The sequence below is a fragment of the Mytilus edulis genome, chromosome 4, assembly GCF_963676685.1.
Source record: "Mytilus edulis chromosome 4, xbMytEdul2.2, whole genome shotgun sequence".
NCBI lineage: Eukaryota > Metazoa > Mollusca > Bivalvia > Mytilida > Mytilidae > Mytilus > Mytilus edulis.
The window spans coordinates 96,528,367-96,555,591 of record NC_092347.1 but is presented as its reverse complement, the minus strand read 5'-3'; the positions used below and the strand labels follow the sequence as shown (position 1 = coordinate 96,555,591).

The 27,225-nt window shown below is 31.8% G+C and overlaps 1 long non-coding RNA gene across 3 annotated transcripts; it reads left to right on the top strand.

Annotated features, from left to right (window-relative positions):
* Nucleotides 1-214: 214 nt before the first annotated feature.
* On the top strand, nt 215-23,058 carry LOC139521142 (uncharacterized). 3 transcript variants are annotated; one of them, XR_011664012.1, is made up of 12 exons: nt 215-544; nt 1,598-1,801; nt 3,711-3,914; nt 5,824-6,027; nt 7,937-8,140; nt 10,050-10,253; nt 12,163-12,366; nt 14,276-14,479; nt 16,389-16,592; nt 18,502-18,705; nt 20,615-20,818; nt 22,728-23,058. It is a non-coding gene; the product is annotated as an uncharacterized lncRNA (long non-coding RNA). The 3 variants fall into 3 exon arrangements; XR_011664013.1 differs by lacking the exons at nt 215-544; nt 1,598-1,801 and adding an exon at nt 2,182-2,657; XR_011664014.1 differs by lacking the exons at nt 215-544; nt 1,598-1,801; nt 3,711-3,914 and adding an exon at nt 4,295-4,770.
* Nucleotides 23,059-27,225: the final 4,167 nt, after the last annotated feature.

The following is a 27,225-nucleotide window of genomic DNA, read 5'->3' as shown; positions in this document are numbered from 1 at the left end:
TTGTGTACAAATTGTGTGTTACGTAATCATAGTTCTGCAACTGTGCCAATCATGTTTTTTATTTGCATAATTAAACGATTATATGATAAAGACAATGCTGCGATTGACCATAGTCAAATGTGTAAACATTTAAGTAGATGAGACCACAGAGATAATAAAAATATATCCGAATTGGAATAGGATCCCAGTTAGGGCAACCAGTCCGGTACCCACGAATGTAGTTCTTAAAAAAAATATATAACTTTTGTTATAAATTGTGTAGTGTTATTATTTCACTAGTTCTGTAACTGAATGTAGATTTATTTGAAAGGGTAGGCTTTCTAGTTTGAATTTCTGTAAAAATTTTGATTGATTTAAATGTAATCTGGCGTCAGTACATAGAGTAAATTGCCTAAATTCTAGCCTTTATTCTTTCCCGGAAGTAGACAGACTGACCCTGTTGTCAATAAAAACAAAATTTTGCAACGGAATGCCGGTCATGAGGCACTGAGATTGTACTTAGACACTTCAAAATGAATTCCTAACATGAACCAGAAGTCCCAAGGTGGCTATCAAAATTATTTATTGAACAGTACCCTATGTGTTTACTATGATTTTCAATGCGTTCCAATGGGGCAAATAATTGGGTCCCCGTTCCTGTCAGAGAGCATGTTTTGAACACTTCAATCTGCAATTGTAAGCTCATTTTTGAAGTTTTATGGATGAAATTTGGCTACTGGCTTCAAAATTCAATAAGGAAAGCAATGATATAATTATTTTTAAAATTTGAATTAAACTTTTTAAATTAAATTGAAATTTAAATTTATGAAATTTAAAAAAGTTTGTTTTTCAATTTAAAGTTTAAAAAAAGGGCACAGAAAGGTCATTTTGTCTGTATTATGTATTCCTACACTTGTAAGTTAAAATGGAGGGATTTTTGAAAAATATCAGCAAACAGTATTAGAAAGAGCCACAGGGAAAGAAATAATAAATGTGTTATATGGGATCAGGGGACAGTGAAAGATGGAAAATATGGGCTTATTTCTTTCTAGTATCTTATTTCTGGGACCTGAAAAAAGAAAAAAATCCCATAGTTTCAGTTTTAGGTCTTTTAATAAGTTTTTGATAAATTGTGGCTATTAAATAAATCATTTAAGTGCCACGGTTCAGCTATGAAAGTTGTGTGCGAATCCAGCTCACATTTATTTAGAGCCGCATCACACACATAACCACATATATTATTGTGTAAACTCAGAAACACTTGCCAGGGACTCTCTAATTTTACATTTTTTGGAAGATATTTAAGGGGTAGGGCTATAATATAGCTTATTAAAGCAATTTAAACTGAAGTGTACAACAATTTTAGACTCCCTTTTAAAGATTTTGATGGTCCTTAAAAGGACCGTTTATTTTATCTGTATCTGTTTCAGCAGTAGATGCATGGGGCTATATCTTCCTTGGTTTTAGAACTTTTGAACATCAGCTTCTGGTTAAGGAAACACTTAGTGCTCTTTTAATAGCTTCACTGTTTGAATTTCATTTTCATTAATGCTTCTTTCCTAAGTTTCATTTTTAAAAGTTCCTGCATTAATAACTTGTCTTTGTTATCTATATCCAGGTTGGTGAACTTGGACTAAAGTACATGGATCTCAGCCACCAAGAGTTTCAGTGTCGCCGAGAACACACATATGAACTAGTGGGACATTCAGACCAGTTAAAAGTACAACAACGCACAGTAGCATTAAGCGGTCAGGAAGATCAAGGATTGCCCTCCACATCTGTTAAACTATAGGAGGTGCTGTTTGACTGGTTTTAGCTACAAGTGAGAACTTCTCTGCATCTAGCCTCTTATATTGTATTTTAAATGACCTTAGCAGACTATTTGAAGACTTTGTCTCATATTTTATACCCTTGTTATGGGGTATGCTTGTTTTGCATATGTAATTCTTTAAAACGGAAGATTTTTTTATTCTAATTGAAAAAAATAATATATTTAATTTATTTTCAAACAAATTTTGGTTTCAACTAGATTTCCATACAAAGAATGAATTTATCTATCTTATGCAATTTACAGAATGTAAATATCTCTTAAAATAAAAAAGTTTTGATGATTTTTAGCATATTTTCTTCATGAATTTAAGATTTTCTACGATCAATTTTCTGGTATTTGAGATGTTATAGATAAGGATCTATAATTCTGTAACTGTTTGATAAATTCTTTTGAAACTTTGCATAATAACTACTGAGATGTATATCTTTATTTTAAAAGTGCAGTTTTAAGTCTGGGGAAAAAAATAAAGTCTGACAGGAATAGGATCCCAGTTAGGGCAACCAGTCCGGTACCCACGAATGTAGTTCTTAAAAAAAATATATAACTTTTGTTATAAATTGTGTAGTGTTATTATTTCACTAGTTCTGTAACTGAATGTAGATTTATTTGAAAGGGTAGGCTTTCTAGTTTGAATTTCTGTAAAAATTTTGATTGATTTAAATGTAATCTGGCGTCAGTACATAGAGTAAATTGCCTAAATTCTAGCCTTTATTCTTTCCCGGAAGTAGACAGACTGACCCTGTTGTCAATAAAAACAAAATTTTGCAACGGAATGCCGGTCATGAGGCACTGAGATTGTACTTAGACACTTCAAAATGAATTCCTAACATGAACCAGAAGTCCCAAGGTGGCTATCAAAATTATTTATTGAACAGTACCCTATGTGTTTACTATGATTTTCAATGCGTTCCAATGGGGCAAATAATTGGGTCCCCGTTCCTGTCAGAGAGCATGTTTTGAACACTTCAATCTGCAATTGTAAGCTCATTTTTGAAGTTTTATGGATGAAATTTGGCTACTGGCTTCAAAATTCAATAAGGAAAGCAATGATATAATTATTTTTAAAATTTGAATTAAACTTTTTAAATTAAATTGAAATTTAAATTTATGAAATTTAAAAAAGTTTGTTTTTCAATTTAAAGTTTAAAAAAAGGGCACAGAAAGGTCATTTTGTCTGTATTATGTATTCCTACACTTGTAAGTTAAAATGGAGGGATTTTTGAAAAATATCAGCAAACAGTATTAGAAAGAGCCACAGGGAAAGAAATAATAAATGTGTTATATGGGATCAGGGGACAGTGAAAGATGGAAAATATGGGCTTATTTCTTTCTAGTATCTTATTTCTGGGACCTGAAAAAAGAAAAAAATCCCATAGTTTCAGTTTTAGGTCTTTTAATAAGTTTTTGATAAATTGTGGCTATTAAATAAATCATTTAAGTGCCACGGTTCAGCTATGAAAGTTGTGTGCGAATCCAGCTCACATTTATTTAGAGCCGCATCACACACATAACCACATATATTATTGTGTAAACTCAGAAACACTTGCCAGGGACTCTCTAATTTTACATTTTTTGGAAGATATTTAAGGGGTAGGGCTATAATATAGCTTATTAAAGCAATTTAAACTGAAGTGTACAACAATTTTAGACTCCCTTTTAAAGATTTTGATGGTCCTTAAAAGGACCGTTTATTTTATCTGTATCTGTTTCAGCAGTAGATGCATGGGGCTATATCTTCCTTGGTTTTAGAACTTTTGAACATCAGCTTCTGGTTAAGGAAACACTTAGTGCTCTTTTAATAGCTTCACTGTTTGAATTTCATTTTCATTAATGCTTCTTTCCTAAGTTTCATTTTTAAAAGTTCCTGCATTAATAACTTGTCTTTGTTATCTATATCCAGGTTGGTGAACTTGGACTAAAGTACATGGATCTCAGCCACCAAGAGTTTCAGTGTCGCCGAGAACACACATATGAACTAGTGGGACATTCAGACCAGTTAAAAGTACAACAACGCACAGTAGCATTAAGCGGTCAGGAAGATCAAGGATTGCCCTCCACATCTGTTAAACTATAGGAGGTGCTGTTTGACTGGTTTTAGCTACAAGTGAGAACTTCTCTGCATCTAGCCTCTTATATTGTATTTTAAATGACCTTAGCAGACTATTTGAAGACTTTGTCTCATATTTTATACCCTTGTTATGGGGTATGCTTGTTTTGCATATGTAATTCTTTAAAACGGAAGATTTTTTTATTCTAATTGAAAAAAATAATATATTTAATTTATTTTCAAACAAATTTTGGTTTCAACTAGATTTCCATACAAAGAATGAATTTATCTATCTTATGCAATTTACAGAATGTAAATATCTCTTAAAATAAAAAAGTTTTGATGATTTTTAGCATATTTTCTTCATGAATTTAAGATTTTCTACGATCAATTTTCTGGTATTTGAGATGTTATAGATAAGGATCTATAATTCTGTAACTGTTTGATAAATTCTTTTGAAACTTTGCATAATAACTACTGAGATGTATATCTTTATTTTAAAAGTGCAGTTTTAAGTCTGGGGAAAAAAATAAAGTCTGACAGGAATAGGATCCCAGTTAGGGCAACCAGTCCGGTACCCACGAATGTAGTTCTTAAAAAAAATATATAACTTTTGTTATAAATTGTGTAGTGTTATTATTTCACTAGTTCTGTAACTGAATGTAGATTTATTTGAAAGGGTAGGCTTTCTAGTTTGAATTTCTGTAAAAATTTTGATTGATTTAAATGTAATCTGGCGTCAGTACATAGAGTAAATTGCCTAAATTCTAGCCTTTATTCTTTCCCGGAAGTAGACAGACTGACCCTGTTGTCAATAAAAACAAAATTTTGCAACGGAATGCCGGTCATGAGGCACTGAGATTGTACTTAGACACTTCAAAATGAATTCCTAACATGAACCAGAAGTCCCAAGGTGGCTATCAAAATTATTTATTGAACAGTACCCTATGTGTTTACTATGATTTTCAATGCGTTCCAATGGGGCAAATAATTGGGTCCCCGTTCCTGTCAGAGAGCATGTTTTGAACACTTCAATCTGCAATTGTAAGCTCATTTTTGAAGTTTTATGGATGAAATTTGGCTACTGGCTTCAAAATTCAATAAGGAAAGCAATGATATAATTATTTTTAAAATTTGAATTAAACTTTTTAAATTAAATTGAAATTTAAATTTATGAAATTTAAAAAAGTTTGTTTTTCAATTTAAAGTTTAAAAAAAGGGCACAGAAAGGTCATTTTGTCTGTATTATGTATTCCTACACTTGTAAGTTAAAATGGAGGGATTTTTGAAAAATATCAGCAAACAGTATTAGAAAGAGCCACAGGGAAAGAAATAATAAATGTGTTATATGGGATCAGGGGACAGTGAAAGATGGAAAATATGGGCTTATTTCTTTCTAGTATCTTATTTCTGGGACCTGAAAAAAGAAAAAAATCCCATAGTTTCAGTTTTAGGTCTTTTAATAAGTTTTTGATAAATTGTGGCTATTAAATAAATCATTTAAGTGCCACGGTTCAGCTATGAAAGTTGTGTGCGAATCCAGCTCACATTTATTTAGAGCCGCATCACACACATAACCACATATATTATTGTGTAAACTCAGAAACACTTGCCAGGGACTCTCTAATTTTACATTTTTTGGAAGATATTTAAGGGGTAGGGCTATAATATAGCTTATTAAAGCAATTTAAACTGAAGTGTACAACAATTTTAGACTCCCTTTTAAAGATTTTGATGGTCCTTAAAAGGACCGTTTATTTTATCTGTATCTGTTTCAGCAGTAGATGCATGGGGCTATATCTTCCTTGGTTTTAGAACTTTTGAACATCAGCTTCTGGTTAAGGAAACACTTAGTGCTCTTTTAATAGCTTCACTGTTTGAATTTCATTTTCATTAATGCTTCTTTCCTAAGTTTCATTTTTAAAAGTTCCTGCATTAATAACTTGTCTTTGTTATCTATATCCAGGTTGGTGAACTTGGACTAAAGTACATGGATCTCAGCCACCAAGAGTTTCAGTGTCGCCGAGAACACACATATGAACTAGTGGGACATTCAGACCAGTTAAAAGTACAACAACGCACAGTAGCATTAAGCGGTCAGGAAGATCAAGGATTGCCCTCCACATCTGTTAAACTATAGGAGGTGCTGTTTGACTGGTTTTAGCTACAAGTGAGAACTTCTCTGCATCTAGCCTCTTATATTGTATTTTAAATGACCTTAGCAGACTATTTGAAGACTTTGTCTCATATTTTATACCCTTGTTATGGGGTATGCTTGTTTTGCATATGTAATTCTTTAAAACGGAAGATTTTTTTATTCTAATTGAAAAAAATAATATATTTAATTTATTTTCAAACAAATTTTGGTTTCAACTAGATTTCCATACAAAGAATGAATTTATCTATCTTATGCAATTTACAGAATGTAAATATCTCTTAAAATAAAAAAGTTTTGATGATTTTTAGCATATTTTCTTCATGAATTTAAGATTTTCTACGATCAATTTTCTGGTATTTGAGATGTTATAGATAAGGATCTATAATTCTGTAACTGTTTGATAAATTCTTTTGAAACTTTGCATAATAACTACTGAGATGTATATCTTTATTTTAAAAGTGCAGTTTTAAGTCTGGGGAAAAAAATAAAGTCTGACAGGAATAGGATCCCAGTTAGGGCAACCAGTCCGGTACCCACGAATGTAGTTCTTAAAAAAAATATATAACTTTTGTTATAAATTGTGTAGTGTTATTATTTCACTAGTTCTGTAACTGAATGTAGATTTATTTGAAAGGGTAGGCTTTCTAGTTTGAATTTCTGTAAAAATTTTGATTGATTTAAATGTAATCTGGCGTCAGTACATAGAGTAAATTGCCTAAATTCTAGCCTTTATTCTTTCCCGGAAGTAGACAGACTGACCCTGTTGTCAATAAAAACAAAATTTTGCAACGGAATGCCGGTCATGAGGCACTGAGATTGTACTTAGACACTTCAAAATGAATTCCTAACATGAACCAGAAGTCCCAAGGTGGCTATCAAAATTATTTATTGAACAGTACCCTATGTGTTTACTATGATTTTCAATGCGTTCCAATGGGGCAAATAATTGGGTCCCCGTTCCTGTCAGAGAGCATGTTTTGAACACTTCAATCTGCAATTGTAAGCTCATTTTTGAAGTTTTATGGATGAAATTTGGCTACTGGCTTCAAAATTCAATAAGGAAAGCAATGATATAATTATTTTTAAAATTTGAATTAAACTTTTTAAATTAAATTGAAATTTAAATTTATGAAATTTAAAAAAGTTTGTTTTTCAATTTAAAGTTTAAAAAAAGGGCACAGAAAGGTCATTTTGTCTGTATTATGTATTCCTACACTTGTAAGTTAAAATGGAGGGATTTTTGAAAAATATCAGCAAACAGTATTAGAAAGAGCCACAGGGAAAGAAATAATAAATGTGTTATATGGGATCAGGGGACAGTGAAAGATGGAAAATATGGGCTTATTTCTTTCTAGTATCTTATTTCTGGGACCTGAAAAAAGAAAAAAATCCCATAGTTTCAGTTTTAGGTCTTTTAATAAGTTTTTGATAAATTGTGGCTATTAAATAAATCATTTAAGTGCCACGGTTCAGCTATGAAAGTTGTGTGCGAATCCAGCTCACATTTATTTAGAGCCGCATCACACACATAACCACATATATTATTGTGTAAACTCAGAAACACTTGCCAGGGACTCTCTAATTTTACATTTTTTGGAAGATATTTAAGGGGTAGGGCTATAATATAGCTTATTAAAGCAATTTAAACTGAAGTGTACAACAATTTTAGACTCCCTTTTAAAGATTTTGATGGTCCTTAAAAGGACCGTTTATTTTATCTGTATCTGTTTCAGCAGTAGATGCATGGGGCTATATCTTCCTTGGTTTTAGAACTTTTGAACATCAGCTTCTGGTTAAGGAAACACTTAGTGCTCTTTTAATAGCTTCACTGTTTGAATTTCATTTTCATTAATGCTTCTTTCCTAAGTTTCATTTTTAAAAGTTCCTGCATTAATAACTTGTCTTTGTTATCTATATCCAGGTTGGTGAACTTGGACTAAAGTACATGGATCTCAGCCACCAAGAGTTTCAGTGTCGCCGAGAACACACATATGAACTAGTGGGACATTCAGACCAGTTAAAAGTACAACAACGCACAGTAGCATTAAGCGGTCAGGAAGATCAAGGATTGCCCTCCACATCTGTTAAACTATAGGAGGTGCTGTTTGACTGGTTTTAGCTACAAGTGAGAACTTCTCTGCATCTAGCCTCTTATATTGTATTTTAAATGACCTTAGCAGACTATTTGAAGACTTTGTCTCATATTTTATACCCTTGTTATGGGGTATGCTTGTTTTGCATATGTAATTCTTTAAAACGGAAGATTTTTTTATTCTAATTGAAAAAAATAATATATTTAATTTATTTTCAAACAAATTTTGGTTTCAACTAGATTTCCATACAAAGAATGAATTTATCTATCTTATGCAATTTACAGAATGTAAATATCTCTTAAAATAAAAAAGTTTTGATGATTTTTAGCATATTTTCTTCATGAATTTAAGATTTTCTACGATCAATTTTCTGGTATTTGAGATGTTATAGATAAGGATCTATAATTCTGTAACTGTTTGATAAATTCTTTTGAAACTTTGCATAATAACTACTGAGATGTATATCTTTATTTTAAAAGTGCAGTTTTAAGTCTGGGGAAAAAAATAAAGTCTGACAGGAATAGGATCCCAGTTAGGGCAACCAGTCCGGTACCCACGAATGTAGTTCTTAAAAAAAATATATAACTTTTGTTATAAATTGTGTAGTGTTATTATTTCACTAGTTCTGTAACTGAATGTAGATTTATTTGAAAGGGTAGGCTTTCTAGTTTGAATTTCTGTAAAAATTTTGATTGATTTAAATGTAATCTGGCGTCAGTACATAGAGTAAATTGCCTAAATTCTAGCCTTTATTCTTTCCCGGAAGTAGACAGACTGACCCTGTTGTCAATAAAAACAAAATTTTGCAACGGAATGCCGGTCATGAGGCACTGAGATTGTACTTAGACACTTCAAAATGAATTCCTAACATGAACCAGAAGTCCCAAGGTGGCTATCAAAATTATTTATTGAACAGTACCCTATGTGTTTACTATGATTTTCAATGCGTTCCAATGGGGCAAATAATTGGGTCCCCGTTCCTGTCAGAGAGCATGTTTTGAACACTTCAATCTGCAATTGTAAGCTCATTTTTGAAGTTTTATGGATGAAATTTGGCTACTGGCTTCAAAATTCAATAAGGAAAGCAATGATATAATTATTTTTAAAATTTGAATTAAACTTTTTAAATTAAATTGAAATTTAAATTTATGAAATTTAAAAAAGTTTGTTTTTCAATTTAAAGTTTAAAAAAAGGGCACAGAAAGGTCATTTTGTCTGTATTATGTATTCCTACACTTGTAAGTTAAAATGGAGGGATTTTTGAAAAATATCAGCAAACAGTATTAGAAAGAGCCACAGGGAAAGAAATAATAAATGTGTTATATGGGATCAGGGGACAGTGAAAGATGGAAAATATGGGCTTATTTCTTTCTAGTATCTTATTTCTGGGACCTGAAAAAAGAAAAAAATCCCATAGTTTCAGTTTTAGGTCTTTTAATAAGTTTTTGATAAATTGTGGCTATTAAATAAATCATTTAAGTGCCACGGTTCAGCTATGAAAGTTGTGTGCGAATCCAGCTCACATTTATTTAGAGCCGCATCACACACATAACCACATATATTATTGTGTAAACTCAGAAACACTTGCCAGGGACTCTCTAATTTTACATTTTTTGGAAGATATTTAAGGGGTAGGGCTATAATATAGCTTATTAAAGCAATTTAAACTGAAGTGTACAACAATTTTAGACTCCCTTTTAAAGATTTTGATGGTCCTTAAAAGGACCGTTTATTTTATCTGTATCTGTTTCAGCAGTAGATGCATGGGGCTATATCTTCCTTGGTTTTAGAACTTTTGAACATCAGCTTCTGGTTAAGGAAACACTTAGTGCTCTTTTAATAGCTTCACTGTTTGAATTTCATTTTCATTAATGCTTCTTTCCTAAGTTTCATTTTTAAAAGTTCCTGCATTAATAACTTGTCTTTGTTATCTATATCCAGGTTGGTGAACTTGGACTAAAGTACATGGATCTCAGCCACCAAGAGTTTCAGTGTCGCCGAGAACACACATATGAACTAGTGGGACATTCAGACCAGTTAAAAGTACAACAACGCACAGTAGCATTAAGCGGTCAGGAAGATCAAGGATTGCCCTCCACATCTGTTAAACTATAGGAGGTGCTGTTTGACTGGTTTTAGCTACAAGTGAGAACTTCTCTGCATCTAGCCTCTTATATTGTATTTTAAATGACCTTAGCAGACTATTTGAAGACTTTGTCTCATATTTTATACCCTTGTTATGGGGTATGCTTGTTTTGCATATGTAATTCTTTAAAACGGAAGATTTTTTTATTCTAATTGAAAAAAATAATATATTTAATTTATTTTCAAACAAATTTTGGTTTCAACTAGATTTCCATACAAAGAATGAATTTATCTATCTTATGCAATTTACAGAATGTAAATATCTCTTAAAATAAAAAAGTTTTGATGATTTTTAGCATATTTTCTTCATGAATTTAAGATTTTCTACGATCAATTTTCTGGTATTTGAGATGTTATAGATAAGGATCTATAATTCTGTAACTGTTTGATAAATTCTTTTGAAACTTTGCATAATAACTACTGAGATGTATATCTTTATTTTAAAAGTGCAGTTTTAAGTCTGGGGAAAAAAATAAAGTCTGACAGGAATAGGATCCCAGTTAGGGCAACCAGTCCGGTACCCACGAATGTAGTTCTTAAAAAAAATATATAACTTTTGTTATAAATTGTGTAGTGTTATTATTTCACTAGTTCTGTAACTGAATGTAGATTTATTTGAAAGGGTAGGCTTTCTAGTTTGAATTTCTGTAAAAATTTTGATTGATTTAAATGTAATCTGGCGTCAGTACATAGAGTAAATTGCCTAAATTCTAGCCTTTATTCTTTCCCGGAAGTAGACAGACTGACCCTGTTGTCAATAAAAACAAAATTTTGCAACGGAATGCCGGTCATGAGGCACTGAGATTGTACTTAGACACTTCAAAATGAATTCCTAACATGAACCAGAAGTCCCAAGGTGGCTATCAAAATTATTTATTGAACAGTACCCTATGTGTTTACTATGATTTTCAATGCGTTCCAATGGGGCAAATAATTGGGTCCCCGTTCCTGTCAGAGAGCATGTTTTGAACACTTCAATCTGCAATTGTAAGCTCATTTTTGAAGTTTTATGGATGAAATTTGGCTACTGGCTTCAAAATTCAATAAGGAAAGCAATGATATAATTATTTTTAAAATTTGAATTAAACTTTTTAAATTAAATTGAAATTTAAATTTATGAAATTTAAAAAAGTTTGTTTTTCAATTTAAAGTTTAAAAAAAGGGCACAGAAAGGTCATTTTGTCTGTATTATGTATTCCTACACTTGTAAGTTAAAATGGAGGGATTTTTGAAAAATATCAGCAAACAGTATTAGAAAGAGCCACAGGGAAAGAAATAATAAATGTGTTATATGGGATCAGGGGACAGTGAAAGATGGAAAATATGGGCTTATTTCTTTCTAGTATCTTATTTCTGGGACCTGAAAAAAGAAAAAAATCCCATAGTTTCAGTTTTAGGTCTTTTAATAAGTTTTTGATAAATTGTGGCTATTAAATAAATCATTTAAGTGCCACGGTTCAGCTATGAAAGTTGTGTGCGAATCCAGCTCACATTTATTTAGAGCCGCATCACACACATAACCACATATATTATTGTGTAAACTCAGAAACACTTGCCAGGGACTCTCTAATTTTACATTTTTTGGAAGATATTTAAGGGGTAGGGCTATAATATAGCTTATTAAAGCAATTTAAACTGAAGTGTACAACAATTTTAGACTCCCTTTTAAAGATTTTGATGGTCCTTAAAAGGACCGTTTATTTTATCTGTATCTGTTTCAGCAGTAGATGCATGGGGCTATATCTTCCTTGGTTTTAGAACTTTTGAACATCAGCTTCTGGTTAAGGAAACACTTAGTGCTCTTTTAATAGCTTCACTGTTTGAATTTCATTTTCATTAATGCTTCTTTCCTAAGTTTCATTTTTAAAAGTTCCTGCATTAATAACTTGTCTTTGTTATCTATATCCAGGTTGGTGAACTTGGACTAAAGTACATGGATCTCAGCCACCAAGAGTTTCAGTGTCGCCGAGAACACACATATGAACTAGTGGGACATTCAGACCAGTTAAAAGTACAACAACGCACAGTAGCATTAAGCGGTCAGGAAGATCAAGGATTGCCCTCCACATCTGTTAAACTATAGGAGGTGCTGTTTGACTGGTTTTAGCTACAAGTGAGAACTTCTCTGCATCTAGCCTCTTATATTGTATTTTAAATGACCTTAGCAGACTATTTGAAGACTTTGTCTCATATTTTATACCCTTGTTATGGGGTATGCTTGTTTTGCATATGTAATTCTTTAAAACGGAAGATTTTTTTATTCTAATTGAAAAAAATAATATATTTAATTTATTTTCAAACAAATTTTGGTTTCAACTAGATTTCCATACAAAGAATGAATTTATCTATCTTATGCAATTTACAGAATGTAAATATCTCTTAAAATAAAAAAGTTTTGATGATTTTTAGCATATTTTCTTCATGAATTTAAGATTTTCTACGATCAATTTTCTGGTATTTGAGATGTTATAGATAAGGATCTATAATTCTGTAACTGTTTGATAAATTCTTTTGAAACTTTGCATAATAACTACTGAGATGTATATCTTTATTTTAAAAGTGCAGTTTTAAGTCTGGGGAAAAAAATAAAGTCTGACAGGAATAGGATCCCAGTTAGGGCAACCAGTCCGGTACCCACGAATGTAGTTCTTAAAAAAAATATATAACTTTTGTTATAAATTGTGTAGTGTTATTATTTCACTAGTTCTGTAACTGAATGTAGATTTATTTGAAAGGGTAGGCTTTCTAGTTTGAATTTCTGTAAAAATTTTGATTGATTTAAATGTAATCTGGCGTCAGTACATAGAGTAAATTGCCTAAATTCTAGCCTTTATTCTTTCCCGGAAGTAGACAGACTGACCCTGTTGTCAATAAAAACAAAATTTTGCAACGGAATGCCGGTCATGAGGCACTGAGATTGTACTTAGACACTTCAAAATGAATTCCTAACATGAACCAGAAGTCCCAAGGTGGCTATCAAAATTATTTATTGAACAGTACCCTATGTGTTTACTATGATTTTCAATGCGTTCCAATGGGGCAAATAATTGGGTCCCCGTTCCTGTCAGAGAGCATGTTTTGAACACTTCAATCTGCAATTGTAAGCTCATTTTTGAAGTTTTATGGATGAAATTTGGCTACTGGCTTCAAAATTCAATAAGGAAAGCAATGATATAATTATTTTTAAAATTTGAATTAAACTTTTTAAATTAAATTGAAATTTAAATTTATGAAATTTAAAAAAGTTTGTTTTTCAATTTAAAGTTTAAAAAAAGGGCACAGAAAGGTCATTTTGTCTGTATTATGTATTCCTACACTTGTAAGTTAAAATGGAGGGATTTTTGAAAAATATCAGCAAACAGTATTAGAAAGAGCCACAGGGAAAGAAATAATAAATGTGTTATATGGGATCAGGGGACAGTGAAAGATGGAAAATATGGGCTTATTTCTTTCTAGTATCTTATTTCTGGGACCTGAAAAAAGAAAAAAATCCCATAGTTTCAGTTTTAGGTCTTTTAATAAGTTTTTGATAAATTGTGGCTATTAAATAAATCATTTAAGTGCCACGGTTCAGCTATGAAAGTTGTGTGCGAATCCAGCTCACATTTATTTAGAGCCGCATCACACACATAACCACATATATTATTGTGTAAACTCAGAAACACTTGCCAGGGACTCTCTAATTTTACATTTTTTGGAAGATATTTAAGGGGTAGGGCTATAATATAGCTTATTAAAGCAATTTAAACTGAAGTGTACAACAATTTTAGACTCCCTTTTAAAGATTTTGATGGTCCTTAAAAGGACCGTTTATTTTATCTGTATCTGTTTCAGCAGTAGATGCATGGGGCTATATCTTCCTTGGTTTTAGAACTTTTGAACATCAGCTTCTGGTTAAGGAAACACTTAGTGCTCTTTTAATAGCTTCACTGTTTGAATTTCATTTTCATTAATGCTTCTTTCCTAAGTTTCATTTTTAAAAGTTCCTGCATTAATAACTTGTCTTTGTTATCTATATCCAGGTTGGTGAACTTGGACTAAAGTACATGGATCTCAGCCACCAAGAGTTTCAGTGTCGCCGAGAACACACATATGAACTAGTGGGACATTCAGACCAGTTAAAAGTACAACAACGCACAGTAGCATTAAGCGGTCAGGAAGATCAAGGATTGCCCTCCACATCTGTTAAACTATAGGAGGTGCTGTTTGACTGGTTTTAGCTACAAGTGAGAACTTCTCTGCATCTAGCCTCTTATATTGTATTTTAAATGACCTTAGCAGACTATTTGAAGACTTTGTCTCATATTTTATACCCTTGTTATGGGGTATGCTTGTTTTGCATATGTAATTCTTTAAAACGGAAGATTTTTTTATTCTAATTGAAAAAAATAATATATTTAATTTATTTTCAAACAAATTTTGGTTTCAACTAGATTTCCATACAAAGAATGAATTTATCTATCTTATGCAATTTACAGAATGTAAATATCTCTTAAAATAAAAAAGTTTTGATGATTTTTAGCATATTTTCTTCATGAATTTAAGATTTTCTACGATCAATTTTCTGGTATTTGAGATGTTATAGATAAGGATCTATAATTCTGTAACTGTTTGATAAATTCTTTTGAAACTTTGCATAATAACTACTGAGATGTATATCTTTATTTTAAAAGTGCAGTTTTAAGTCTGGGGAAAAAAATAAAGTCTGACAGGAATAGGATCCCAGTTAGGGCAACCAGTCCGGTACCCACGAATGTAGTTCTTAAAAAAAATATATAACTTTTGTTATAAATTGTGTAGTGTTATTATTTCACTAGTTCTGTAACTGAATGTAGATTTATTTGAAAGGGTAGGCTTTCTAGTTTGAATTTCTGTAAAAATTTTGATTGATTTAAATGTAATCTGGCGTCAGTACATAGAGTAAATTGCCTAAATTCTAGCCTTTATTCTTTCCCGGAAGTAGACAGACTGACCCTGTTGTCAATAAAAACAAAATTTTGCAACGGAATGCCGGTCATGAGGCACTGAGATTGTACTTAGACACTTCAAAATGAATTCCTAACATGAACCAGAAGTCCCAAGGTGGCTATCAAAATTATTTATTGAACAGTACCCTATGTGTTTACTATGATTTTCAATGCGTTCCAATGGGGCAAATAATTGGGTCCCCGTTCCTGTCAGAGAGCATGTTTTGAACACTTCAATCTGCAATTGTAAGCTCATTTTTGAAGTTTTATGGATGAAATTTGGCTACTGGCTTCAAAATTCAATAAGGAAAGCAATGATATAATTATTTTTAAAATTTGAATTAAACTTTTTAAATTAAATTGAAATTTAAATTTATGAAATTTAAAAAAGTTTGTTTTTCAATTTAAAGTTTAAAAAAAGGGCACAGAAAGGTCATTTTGTCTGTATTATGTATTCCTACACTTGTAAGTTAAAATGGAGGGATTTTTGAAAAATATCAGCAAACAGTATTAGAAAGAGCCACAGGGAAAGAAATAATAAATGTGTTATATGGGATCAGGGGACAGTGAAAGATGGAAAATATGGGCTTATTTCTTTCTAGTATCTTATTTCTGGGACCTGAAAAAAGAAAAAAATCCCATAGTTTCAGTTTTAGGTCTTTTAATAAGTTTTTGATAAATTGTGGCTATTAAATAAATCATTTAAGTGCCACGGTTCAGCTATGAAAGTTGTGTGCGAATCCAGCTCACATTTATTTAGAGCCGCATCACACACATAACCACATATATTATTGTGTAAACTCAGAAACACTTGCCAGGGACTCTCTAATTTTACATTTTTTGGAAGATATTTAAGGGGTAGGGCTATAATATAGCTTATTAAAGCAATTTAAACTGAAGTGTACAACAATTTTAGACTCCCTTTTAAAGATTTTGATGGTCCTTAAAAGGACCGTTTATTTTATCTGTATCTGTTTCAGCAGTAGATGCATGGGGCTATATCTTCCTTGGTTTTAGAACTTTTGAACATCAGCTTCTGGTTAAGGAAACACTTAGTGCTCTTTTAATAGCTTCACTGTTTGAATTTCATTTTCATTAATGCTTCTTTCCTAAGTTTCATTTTTAAAAGTTCCTGCATTAATAACTTGTCTTTGTTATCTATATCCAGGTTGGTGAACTTGGACTAAAGTACATGGATCTCAGCCACCAAGAGTTTCAGTGTCGCCGAGAACACACATATGAACTAGTGGGACATTCAGACCAGTTAAAAGTACAACAACGCACAGTAGCATTAAGCGGTCAGGAAGATCAAGGATTGCCCTCCACATCTGTTAAACTATAGGAGGTGCTGTTTGACTGGTTTTAGCTACAAGTGAGAACTTCTCTGCATCTAGCCTCTTATATTGTATTTTAAATGACCTTAGCAGACTATTTGAAGACTTTGTCTCATATTTTATACCCTTGTTATGGGGTATGCTTGTTTTGCATATGTAATTCTTTAAAACGGAAGATTTTTTTATTCTAATTGAAAAAAATAATATATTTAATTTATTTTCAAACAAATTTTGGTTTCAACTAGATTTCCATACAAAGAATGAATTTATCTATCTTATGCAATTTACAGAATGTAAATATCTCTTAAAATAAAAAAGTTTTGATGATTTTTAGCATATTTTCTTCATGAATTTAAGATTTTCTACGATCAATTTTCTGGTATTTGAGATGTTATAGATAAGGATCTATAATTCTGTAACTGTTTGATAAATTCTTTTGAAACTTTGCATAATAACTACTGAGATGTATATCTTTATTTTAAAAGTGCAGTTTTAAGTCTGGGGAAAAAAATAAAGTCTGACAGGAATAGGATCCCAGTTAGGGCAACCAGTCCGGTACCCACGAATGTAGTTCTTAAAAAAAATATATAACTTTTGTTATAAATTGTGTAGTGTTATTATTTCACTAGTTCTGTAACTGAATGTAGATTTATTTGAAAGGGTAGGCTTTCTAGTTTGAATTTCTGTAAAAATTTTGATTGATTTAAATGTAATCTGGCGTCAGTACATAGAGTAAATTGCCTAAATTCTAGCCTTTATTCTTTCCCGGAAGTAGACAGACTGACCCTGTTGTCAATAAAAACAAAATTTTGCAACGGAATGCCGGTCATGAGGCACTGAGATTGTACTTAGACACTTCAAAATGAATTCCTAACATGAACCAGAAGTCCCAAGGTGGCTATCAAAATTATTTATTGAACAGTACCCTATGTGTTTACTATGATTTTCAATGCGTTCCAATGGGGCAAATAATTGGGTCCCCGTTCCTGTCAGAGAGCATGTTTTGAACACTTCAATCTGCAATTGTAAGCTCATTTTTGAAGTTTTATGGATGAAATTTGGCTACTGGCTTCAAAATTCAATAAGGAAAGCAATGATATAATTATTTTTAAAATTTGAATTAAACTTTTTAAATTAAATTGAAATTTAAATTTATGAAATTTAAAAAAGTTTGTTTTTCAATTTAAAGTTTAAAAAAAGGGCACAGAAAGGTCATTTTGTCTGTATTATGTATTCCTACACTTGTAAGTTAAAATGGAGGGATTTTTGAAAAATATCAGCAAACAGTATTAGAAAGAGCCACAGGGAAAGAAATAATAAATGTGTTATATGGGATCAGGGGACAGTGAAAGATGGAAAATATGGGCTTATTTCTTTCTAGTATCTTATTTCTGGGACCTGAAAAAAGAAAAAAATCCCATAGTTTCAGTTTTAGGTCTTTTAATAAGTTTTTGATAAATTGTGGCTATTAAATAAATCATTTAAGTGCCACGGTTCAGCTATGAAAGTTGTGTGCGAATCCAGCTCACATTTATTTAGAGCCGCATCACACACATAACCACATATATTATTGTGTAAACTCAGAAACACTTGCCAGGGACTCTCTAATTTTACATTTTTTGGAAGATATTTAAGGGGTAGGGCTATAATATAGCTTATTAAAGCAATTTAAACTGAAGTGTACAACAATTTTAGACTCCCTTTTAAAGATTTTGATGGTCCTTAAAAGGACCGTTTATTTTATCTGTATCTGTTTCAGCAGTAGATGCATGGGGCTATATCTTCCTTGGTTTTAGAACTTTTGAACATCAGCTTCTGGTTAAGGAAACACTTAGTGCTCTTTTAATAGCTTCACTGTTTGAATTTCATTTTCATTAATGCTTCTTTCCTAAGTTTCATTTTTAAAAGTTCCTGCATTAATAACTTGTCTTTGTTATCTATATCCAGGTTGGTGAACTTGGACTAAAGTACATGGATCTCAGCCACCAAGAGTTTCAGTGTCGCCGAGAACACACATATGAACTAGTGGGACATTCAGACCAGTTAAAAGTACAACAACGCACAGTAGCATTAAGCGGTCAGGAAGATCAAGGATTGCCCTCCACATCTGTTAAACTATAGGAGGTGCTGTTTGACTGGTTTTAGCTACAAGTGAGAACTTCTCTGCATCTAGCCTCTTATATTGTATTTTAAATGACCTTAGCAGACTATTTGAAGACTTTGTCTCATATTTTATACCCTTGTTATGGGGTATGCTTGTTTTGCATATGTAATTCTTTAAAACGGAAGATTTTTTTATTCTAATTGAAAAAAATAATATATTTAATTTATTTTCAAACAAATTTTGGTTTCAACTAGATTTCCATACAAAGAATGAATTTATCTATCTTATGCAATTTACAGAATGTAAATATCTCTTAAAATAAAAAAGTTTTGATGATTTTTAGCATATTTTCTTCATGAATTTAAGATTTTCTACGATCAATTTTCTGGTATTTGAGATGTTATAGATAAGGATCTATAATTCTGTAACTGTTTGATAAATTCTTTTGAAACTTTGCATAATAACTACTGAGATGTATATCTTTATTTTAAAAGTGCAGTTTTAAGTCTGGGGAAAAAAATAAAGTCTGACAGGAATAGGATCCCAGTTAGGGCAACCAGTCCGGTACCCACGAATGTAGTTCTTAAAAAAAATATATAACTTTTGTTATAAATTGTGTAGTGTTATTATTTCACTAGTTCTGTAACTGAATGTAGATTTATTTGAAAGGGTAGGCTTTCTAGTTTGAATTTCTGTAAAAATTTTGATTGATTTAAATGTAATCTGGCGTCAGTACATAGAGTAAATTGCCTAAATTCTAGCCTTTATTCTTTCCCGGAAGTAGACAGACTGACCCTGTTGTCAATAAAAACAAAATTTTGCAACGGAATGCCGGTCATGAGGCACTGAGATTGTACTTAGACACTTCAAAATGAATTCCTAACATGAACCAGAAGTCCCAAGGTGGCTATCAAAATTATTTATTGAACAGTACCCTATGTGTTTACTATGATTTTCAATGCGTTCCAATGGGGCAAATAATTGGGTCCCCGTTCCTGTCAGAGAGCATGTTTTGAACACTTCAATCTGCAATTGTAAGCTCATTTTTGAAGTTTTATGGATGAAATTTGGCTACTGGCTTCAAAATTCAATAAGGAAAGCAATGATATAATTATTTTTAAAATTTGAATTAAACTTTTTAAATTAAATTGAAATTTAAATTTATGAAATTTAAAAAAGTTTGTTTTTCAATTTAAAGTTTAAAAAAAGGGCACAGAAAGGTCATTTTGTCTGTATTATGTATTCCTACACTTGTAAGTTAAAATGGAGGGATTTTTGAAAAATATCAGCAAACAGTATTAGAAAGAGCCACAGGGAAAGAAATAATAAATGTGTTATATGGGATCAGGGGACAGTGAAAGATGGAAAATATGGGCTTATTTCTTTCTAGTATCTTATTTCTGGGACCTGAAAAAAGAAAAAAATCCCATAGTTTCAGTTTTAGGTCTTTTAATAAGTTTTTGATAAATTGTGGCTATTAAATAAATCATTTAAGTGCCACGGTTCAGCTATGAAAGTTGTGTGCGAATCCAGCTCACATTTATTTAGAGCCGCATCACACACATAACCACATATATTATTGTGTAAACTCAGAAACACTTGCCAGGGACTCTCTAATTTTACATTTTTTGGAAGATATTTAAGGGGTAGGGCTATAATATAGCTTATTAAAGCAATTTAAACTGAAGTGTACAACAATTTTAGACTCCCTTTTAAAGATTTTGATGGTCCTTAAAAGGACCGTTTATTTTATCTGTATCTGTTTCAGCAGTAGATGCATGGGGCTATATCTTCCTTGGTTTTAGAACTTTTGAACATCAGCTTCTGGTTAAGGAAACACTTAGTGCTCTTTTAATAGCTTCACTGTTTGAATTTCATTTTCATTAATGCTTCTTTCCTAAGTTTCATTTTTAAAAGTTCCTGCATTAATAACTTGTCTTTGTTATCTATATCCAGGTTGGTGAACTTGGACTAAAGTACATGGATCTCAGCCACCAAGAGTTTCAGTGTCGCCGAGAACACACATATGAACTAGTGGGACATTCAGACCAGTTAAAAGTACAACAACGCACAGTAGCATTAAGCGGTCAGGAAGATCAAGGATTGCCCTCCACATCTGTTAAACTATAGGAGGTGCTGTTTGACTGGTTTTAGCTACAAGTGAGAACTTCTCTGCATCTAGCCTCTTATATTGTATTTTAAATGACCTTAGCAGACTATTTGAAGACTTTGTCTCATATTTTATACCCTTGTTATGGGGTATGCTTGTTTTGCATATGTAATTCTTTAAAACGGAAGATTTTTTTATTCTAATTGAAAAAAATAATATATTTAATTTATTTTCAAACAAATTTTGGTTTCAACTAGATTTCCATACAAAGAATGAATTTATCTATCTTATGCAATTTACAGAATGTAAATATCTCTTAAAATAAAAAAGTTTTGATGATTTTTAGCATATTTTCTTCATGAATTTAAGATTTTCTACGATCAATTTTCTGGTATTTGAGATGTTATAGATAAGGATCTATAATTCTGTAACTGTTTGATAAATTCTTTTGAAACTTTGCATAATAACTACTGAGATGTATATCTTTATTTTAAAAGTGCAGTTTTAAGTCTGGGGAAAAAAATAAAGTCTGACAGGAATAGGATCCCAGTTAGGGCAACCAGTCCGGTACCCACGAATGTAGTTCTTAAAAAAAATATATAACTTTTGTTATAAATTGTGTAGTGTTATTATTTCACTAGTTCTGTAACTGAATGTAGATTTATTTGAAAGGGTAGGCTTTCTAGTTTGAATTTCTGTAAAAATTTTGATTGATTTAAATGTAATCTGGCGTCAGTACATAGAGTAAATTGCCTAAATTCTAGCCTTTATTCTTTCCCGGAAGTAGACAGACTGACCCTGTTGTCAATAAAAACAAAATTTTGCAACGGAATGCCGGTCATGAGGCACTGAGATTGTACTTAGACACTTCAAAATGAATTCCTAACATGAACCAGAAGTCCCAAGGTGGCTATCAAAATTATTTATTGAACAGTACCCTATGTGTTTACTATGATTTTCAATGCGTTCCAATGGGGCAAATAATTGGGTCCCCGTTCCTGTCAGAGAGCATGTTTTGAACACTTCAATCTGCAATTGTAAGCTCATTTTTGAAGTTTTATGGATGAAATTTGGCTACTGGCTTCAAAATTCAATAAGGAAAGCAATGATATAATTATTTTTAAAATTTGAATTAAACTTTTTAAATTAAATTGAAATTTAAATTTATGAAATTTAAAAAAGTTTGTTTTTCAATTTAAAGTTTAAAAAAAGGGCACAGAAAGGTCATTTTGTCTGTATTATGTATTCCTACACTTGTAAGTTAAAATGGAGGGATTTTTGAAAAATATCAGCAAACAGTATTAGAAAGAGCCACAGGGAAAGAAATAATAAATGTGTTATATGGGATCAGGGGACAGTGAAAGATGGAAAATATGGGCTTATTTCTTTCTAGTATCTTATTTCTGGGACCTGAAAAAAGAAAAAAATCCCATAGTTTCAGTTTTAGGTCTTTTAATAAGTTTTTGATAAATTGTGGCTATTAAATAAATCATTTAAGTGCCACGGTTCAGCTATGAAAGTTGTGTGCGAATCCAGCTCACATTTATTTAGAGCCGCATCACACACATAACCACATATATTATTGTGTAAACTCAGAAACACTTGCCAGGGACTCTCTAATTTTACATTTTTTGGAAGATATTTAAGGGGTAGGGCTATAATATAGCTTATTAAAGCAATTTAAACTGAAGTGTACAACAATTTTAGACTCCCTTTTAAAGATTTTGATGGTCCTTAAAAGGACCGTTTATTTTATCTGTATCTGTTTCAGCAGTAGATGCATGGGGCTATATCTTCCTTGGTTTTAGAACTTTTGAACATCAGCTTCTGGTTAAGGAAACACTTAGTGCTCTTTTAATAGCTTCACTGTTTGAATTTCATTTTCATTAATGCTTCTTTCCTAAGTTTCATTTTTAAAAGTTCCTGCATTAATAACTTGTCTTTGTTATCTATATCCAGGTTGGTGAACTTGGACTAAAGTACATGGATCTCAGCCACCAAGAGTTTCAGTGTCGCCGAGAACACACATATGAACTAGTGGGACATTCAGACCAGTTAAAAGTACAACAACGCACAGTAGCATTAAGCGGTCAGGAAGATCAAGGATTGCCCTCCACATCTGTTAAACTATAGGAGGTGCTGTTTGACTGGTTTTAGCTACAAGTGAGAACTTCTCTGCATCTAGCCTCTTATATTGTATTTTAAATGACCTTAGCAGACTATTTGAAGACTTTGTCTCATATTTTATACCCTTGTTATGGGGTATGCTTGTTTTGCATATGTAATTCTTTAAAACGGAAGATTTTTTTATTCTAATTGAAAAAAATAATATATTTAATTTATTTTCAAACAAATTTTGGTTTCAACTAGATTTCCATACAAAGAATGAATTTATCTATCTTTCTTATGCAATTTACAGAATGTAAATATCTCTTAAAATAAAAAAGTTTTGATGATTTTTAGCATATTTTCTTCATGAATTTAAGATTTTCTACGATCAATTTTCTGGTATTTGAGATGTTATAGATAAGGATCTATAATTCTGTAACTGTTTGATAAATTCTTTTGAAACTTTGCATAATAACTACTGAGATGTATATCTTTATTTTAAAAGTGCAGTTTTAAGTCTGGGGAAAAAAATAAAGTCTGACAGGAATAGGATCCCAGTTAGGGCAACCAGTCCGGTACCCACGAATGTAGTTCTTAAAAAAAATATATAACTTTTGTTATAAATTGTGTAGTGTTATTATTTCACTAGTTCTGTAACTGAATGTAGATTTATTTGAAAGGGTAGGCTTTCTAGTTTGAATTTCTGTAAAAATTTTGATTGATTTAAATGTAATCTGGCGTCAGTACATAGAGTAAATTGCCTAAATTCTAGCCTTTATTCTTTCCCGGAAGTAGACAGACTGACCCTGTTGTCAATAAAAACAAAATTTTGCAACGGAATGCCGGTCATGAGGCACTGAGATTGTACTTAGACACTTCAAAATGAATTCCTAACATGAACCAGAAGTCCCAAGGTGGCTATCAAAATTATTTATTGAACAGTACCCTATGTGTTTACTATGATTTTCAATGCGTTCCAATGGGGCAAATAATTGGGTCCCCGTTCCAATTGAGAATATCGTCTGCTAAACTAAAGCAATTTTTATTTAAGACGTTTAGTGTTTTCTTACATAATTTCTTAAGCGGCTTTCTCGCTTTTATTTGATATAAAATTGCATGCTTATCGTGATTTTTGCTCATTGCCTGATGCAAACTGAATGAACATACCCTTTATACCACCATTCCCCATGTGAAATTGAAACATCGTCTAAAAGATTCCACGGTTGCTTTGGGATACCATACGTCATAGTTTGTTAATGGTGAACAAAAAGATAAAACATGCTACACAGAGGTGCAAGTGGTCATTATGAAGTTACTTATTGACAACATATTTGTTGAATTTTCAGGTAGAGTTTTTCAACAAATTGTCGGCATTCTAATGGGAAAGAACGGTACGACATGGTCAAGGTACGAAATGGTCAGGGTACGAAATGTTTTTACCAGGGTACAAAATGGTCCTTATCGACCTCATTTTATTTTCATATCAGTCGGAATTCCTATAGACACTTTCCAAAAACAATTTGATCTAAGATACGAGATCATTTAATTTCACATTCAGATATATCGATTATGTTCTTTCTATTAACAATCCAAACTTTTCTAATTGGGTTCCATTAATATCTTCTCCAGAACTAGAAATTAAAGATTCAATCGACACAGCTTCCTCCGCCTTATTTTTAGATTTATACCTCTAATTTTATAAATTCACCTGCCTCATAAGCAATTTATCCGGAATATGACAGTTGTTATCCATTCGTTTGATGTGTTTGATCTTTGATGTTGTCATTTGATTAGGAACTTTCCTTTTTGAATTTTCCTCAGAGTTCAGTATTTTTGTGATTTTACTTTTTTTACCAGCTTCACCTACATATGGAAAATACATTTCCCAACTCATTCGGATGGTAAGACCCTGCAGTTACTACTCAGTTATAAAACGATTTACAAAACGTCACCTGTGTACAGAAAGTGGATGAACCAGGGGTATGTCAAAGAACGTATCGTCCTTTTTCTAAAAATGTTCATCAATGATACCAAGATTTTGTTGATTAATATTTTTATTAACTTTACAAATAATACATGATTGTCTTGAGGTATAGGTTCTAATTATGTGTTAAAGTGAGGTTTTCATTTGACTTTATATGTTAAACCTTTAATTTTTTGTACTGTATATAGATATAGGAAGATGTGGTGTGAGTGCCAATGAGACAACTCTCCATCCAAATAACAGTTTATAAACCATTATAGGTCAATGTACGGCCTTCAACACAGAGCCTTAGCTCACACCGAACAACAAGCTATAAAGGGCCCCAAAATTACTAGTGTTAAACCATTCAAACGGGAAAATCAACGGTCTAATCTATATAAAACACGGAAACAAGAAACACGTATACATAACACAAACCAACAACAACTACTGTACTTCAGATTCCTACTTAGTAAAGGCAACAGTAATATACCGATGTTCAAAACTCATAAATCGATAGAAAAAAAAAACAAATCCGGGTCATAAACCAAAACCGAGGGAAACGCATTATAAGAGAATGACGACACAACATTAAAATGTAACACACACAGAAACAAACTAAGCATTAGACAAATCCGATGAGAATAACAAATATAACATCAAAACTAAATACATGAATTTGGGATAGAAAAGTACAGTGACACGTCTATAATATTGTGAATTCACACTCAAATATAAGAGGAAACAAACGACACAAAAGAAACACAACGTTGACCGTTGAAAAGTTAAATAACCACAAAGGACCTTAAACAATATACAAATCTATCTAAGATCAACTTTGCCCTACATAGTTTTCTTACAATTTCAAAAGTTTTCAAAAATTGTGAATTATTTGTTCCCATTTCGTCCCCAAGGGTATCAGCAGCCCAGAAGTCTATACTTCGGTGTTGACAAAAATATCAATAATGTTGTCATTTATATAAATTTCCTGTTTACAAAACTTTGAATTTATCGAAAAACTAAGGATTTTCTTATCCCAGGCATAGATTACCTTAGCCGTATTTGGCACATTTTTTGGAATTTTGGATCCTCAATGGTCTTCAACTTTGTACTTGTTTGGCTTTATAAATATTATGATATGAGCGTCACTGATCAGTCTTATATAGACGAAACGCGCGTCTGGCGTACTAAGTTATAATTCTGGTACCTTTGATAACTATCGTTATTAATCATTGTCAGTTTGTTTTCGATTGTAGTTTCATTTACGGGTCCAAATTTAGGTTGCCAAATACTACAGAAGTTTAAATAATAAAAAGCCTATGTTAAAAACATTTACTTGAAAAAATTTCATAACAATTTGACGCAGAATTAAGATGTTACCAGAGTTACAAGTAATTGTTGGAGGCATATGAAACAAAATTACAGAATTCGTAGGTTTTGTGAAAATATCAATTTAATACTAGTATAAAGATGAATAAATCTGTTCTTTTTCAATTTGAAGTCATCTTGTTTTTAATGAAAGAATCATGAAACGACAAAACTTTATCTTTTGAAAGCACACGTAAAAGTCCCACACAAAACACTTTTTGTTCTGGTATGTGAATTAACTCATTTGGAATGTTTGTGATAATAATGGCATCGCAGTTATTCCGCTTCTGTCACATGTACATTTATTTGAAATACTTAAAAACTTGTGGACAAAATATTGAATGAAGATCAAATTTGGTTCAAACAGAACAAAAAAGTACTCATGAATGATGCATATTGGACATGAAAAACTTCCCGAATGACCAATCATATCGCTTGGGCCAACCAAAAAAAGTTTTTTAAGTATTAAACGCCTACAATTTTGTTTCCCGTAGAATCAATGAATGTGTTTGTAGATAGATGTTTTTGTGAACTGATAAATTGTTCCTTTTAAAATTGTTACACGATGACGACTGCTATACCCATATTTTGACTATTTTATATATTACGTCTGTTTAGTTCAAGCATCATTGTAAATATAACGGAATTTGATGAGACTGTGATCAAAGTGAGAGGGTACGCGCTGTAAAACCAGGATTAATCCACCATTTTCTGCATTTGAAAATACCTGTACCAAGTCAGGAATATGACAGTTCTTGTCCATACGTTTTTGATATTTTTTGTTATTTGATTTTACCATGTGATTATGGACTTTCCGATTAGATTTTCCTCTAAGTTCAGTATTTTTGGTGATTTTACTTTTTGTTAAAGGGCTGATCAGTTATAAACTAGCAGTGATACTGAAGAGACAAGTTAGAAATGCCAATAAAGATGATCAGACATACAGACATTACAGGGAAAGGTTTGATTAACAAAACGACCAGATAAGATAAAATAGATATAGGAAGATGTGGTATC